Below are 3,560 nucleotides of genomic sequence, written 5' to 3' on the forward strand. Positions count from 1 at the left end.
TTTTCCACAGGTGCATTTCTACGGTCCTGCATCAATGACCTAAGGAAAGGTCAGGGAGGAACCTTGATACTGCAAGGTCAAAATTGGTTTTGGTCACCTCCAAGCCTGACCTTGGCCTAACTGTTGGCTTTGCCTGAATGCCCATCCCCCCTATTATGTTGGTCTAGTCCTTCCTGAGGAAGTCTCCCAGGCATCCAGTTTTGCTATTTCTTGGCCTGGCCCCCACTATAGGCCACTATGACAATGTCTCCATCACCCCACTACCAGGCACCAATTGTGAGTCAAGGGTTCGACTGTGAGTCAAAGGGTTGAAGTGGGAATTGTAGTAATTTCCCATTTTGTCAACATCCCCAATCTCTCCCCATCATAGGAGAGCTGCCTAGGAAAGCTTCCCAAAACCCAACAAAGCCCAGCTAAGCAGCAAACCTGCCAAGTAAACCTGCCTGAACCTGTGACCTGAAGACCATAACTGCCCCCTCTTCAGTTCTTGAAATAGATTTGGGAACTTTCCAGTTGGGCAAAAACTAACTGCTGGGCAACAATCGTTAGGTAATGAACTTTTGGCACTAAGTTGTGGTTTCCCCCTTGTAACAACTATGTTGTGATTTTTGTCTATATAAACCCCAAGATATATATACTCAATGCTACCTAACTTGGGTACGTGAACCAGGAAGTGCTTGGGTTAATTATCCTCCACAATTAAAACTCCATTTAAACAATTAATGGTCTCACTTGCTGTCATTTCCCTTACAACACCATAGACAGAGCACATGGGTGGGTACAAGTTGACTTTGATGTGATGATAAAAAATCTACTGAAATGGTGAAAAAGTATTGTACTGGAGAAGAGGAAAAGAGTAGGCAGAAAAGGGTAAATTATATCACATGAAGAGGTGCAAATACTTATTATAGTAGAGGGAAAGAAGGGAGAGAAATGATCATTGTTTGAATCTTATTCTCATCTGCAATAGTAAAGAAGTACTTTGCACCTTGTTTTAGCTATTTAATTATTTAGCACTTTGTTTCAGTTCAAGTTGCTTTTGAGCCTTGCCCATGATTATATCAAGTCTTTGTCATGAAACAGAACTTGTGAACCTCACAGTGGGAGGAAATTGCTGATGCAACAGGAAGGGGCAGTAAAGGAAGGAGCTAATTGTCATATATAAGGAGAATCCCAAGCTGGGAAAGAGGAGAATTCAGGAGATATTTGTGGTGGCCAGGCAAACTGTTTGTTTGTTCTGATTGTGTTGATTTTTGTTTGTGATACTTTGTACAGAAGCCTTTACTGGAAGTCATGAAAGAGGATTTTCTGTTTTTCTGTTTATACAAGCCCTGGAGGAGGGATTTGGCAGTCCTGGGAATATACTGTTGATTTGTGTTGAGTTCACAGACTTGTATGTGGATCTGTGTCGATTTCACAGGCAGATAGTGAATTGATGATGGTTCGGGCAATGTGGATGAGTGTTGTTTTGGCTCTGTTAAGCTTTGTCTTCCCATAAACCAAAAGTGTGGAGGACTTGAGGTGGACTGGACATGGTGAGCTTCAATATGGAATGAGAACTGGACAAGGAACTGGACAAGGAGCTGGATAAAGAGCTGGATGAGGAACTGAATGCTGCCTACCTTTGAATTCAGGTGACAGTTGGGTAGATTAAGGCAGGAGCTGGAATCATGGAAGAAGAACCATAGAATCTGAGAGCCAGCCTTGAGTCAAGAAGAAAAGACCTCATCTTGGGTACTTAATGCTGACTGAGAAGATCATAATTTACTGTGACCTAGGGGTTGAGAACTTTGACCTTTGTACTTTATGTCCCTTAAGGAGGCTTGTTCCTTAGGAATGATTGAGTTAAGAACTTACTGAATGGCTTTTTTTGCTGGGCGTCTGGTGTGAAGTAGGGCCTGCTGGTCTCTCTCCGTGCAATCTGGATCCATCCTTCTTCTTGGAGAGATCCAGCAAAGTCTCGTCATCATGACTGAACAGATGACCCTTTGGGTTACCCTTAAAGGCCACAATGGCTGGGTGACCCAGATTGCCACAAGTCCCCAGTTCTCCGATAGGATCCTGTCAGCCTCCTGAGATAAGACCATTATCATGTGGAAGCTTACCAGAGATAAGACAAACTATGGGATCTCCCAGCGGGCCCTCAGGGTCACTCAAATTTTCTTAGTGATGTGGTCATTTCCTCTGATGGCCAGTTTACACACTCAGGCTCCTGGGATGGCACACTAAGACTGTGGGATATTACAACTGGCACCACCACCAGACGCTTTGTTGGTCACACCAAGGATGTGCTGAGTGTAGCCTTCTCTTCAGACAACCGTCAGATTGACTCTGGTTCCTGGGATAAGACTATCAAGCTGTGGAACACCCTGGGTGTCTGTAAATACACTGTGCAGGATAAGAACCAATCAGAGTGGGTGTCCTGTCTCCATTTTTCACCCAATAGCAGCAACCCCATCATTGTCTCCTGTGGCTGGGACAAGCTGGTCAAAGTCTGGAACTTGGCCAACTGCAAACTGAAGACAAACCACATTGGCCACACAGGCTACCTAAACACAGTTACAGTTTCTCTTGATGGCTCTCTTTGTGCCTCTGGAGGCAAGGATGGTCAGGCCATGCTGTGGGACCTCAACGAGGGTAAGCACCTCTATACTCTGGATGGTGGTGACATAATTAATGCCCTCTGCTTCAGCCCCAATCGCTACTGGCTCTGTGCTGCCACTGAGCCCAGCATCAAGATCTGGGACCTAGAGGGCAAAATCATTGTGGATGAGCTTAAGCAAAAAGTGATTAGCACCAGCAGCAAGGCTGAGCCTCCCCAGTGTACTTCTTTGGCCTGGTCTGCTGATGGCCAGACTCTTTTTGCTGGATACACAGACAACTTGGTACGGGTGTGGCAGGTGACCATTGGCACTCGGTAAAGGGACCCCTTAAACCATAACAGATTTTGAAATAAAGACCTTAATTGCTGCCTTTTGAAAAATAAAAAGAGCTTACTGAATGATATCTTCTAAACTATTAAACTATGTTGCCACTTTGGTGAAAACTATGTGGCCACTTTAGGGATGAGTTGCTATTTTATAACATTTTGAATTCTGTACTTTGTTTTCTGTGAATGTTTTGCTTTAATTTGCTTCTGAATAATTAGAGAGTTCACTGTACTGTATGATCAGAACCTTAAAGCTGTTCACAGCAGCAATCCTCTGGAAAACTGCTCATGCTTTACTTTACATCATCCAATTTTGCTCAAAGAGGGAATAATATACTCAACAAGGTATAGAAATCTAAATCTTTTGACAAAATACAACACTCTGTAGGAAGTGGAGGGAAAAGGGGAAAGAAATGATAAGGGGTAGGCAAAAGGGATGGGCAAAGTAATAGGAGAAAAGGGAAAGAAAAGGGAGAGACAGAAGAGATGACAGAGTGAGCGAGTTAGTGGTCAAAAGCAAAACTCTAGTGAGGAGGGAAAGAGAGAAAGGAGGGGAAAATGCATAAAAACATTTGAAGCTGAGGGATACACAAAGAGTAAATGTAAGAGGCTGGAGTAGAATATATTTTGC

The 3,560-nt window shown here is 43.7% G+C and overlaps 1 pseudogene; it reads left to right on the top strand.

The window, feature by feature from the left end:
* The first annotated feature begins 1,902 nt into the window (after positions 1–1,902).
* Positions 1,903–2,936, top strand: LOC138174803 (small ribosomal subunit protein RACK1-like; annotated as a pseudogene).
* Positions 2,937–3,560: the final 624 nt, after the last annotated feature.

Source organism: Petaurus breviceps, unplaced genomic scaffold (assembly GCF_028583685.1).
Source record: "Petaurus breviceps papuanus isolate PSGF00001 unplaced genomic scaffold, PetGlider_PUasm1.0 76, whole genome shotgun sequence".
Lineage (NCBI taxonomy): Eukaryota > Metazoa > Chordata > Mammalia > Diprotodontia > Petauridae > Petaurus > Petaurus breviceps.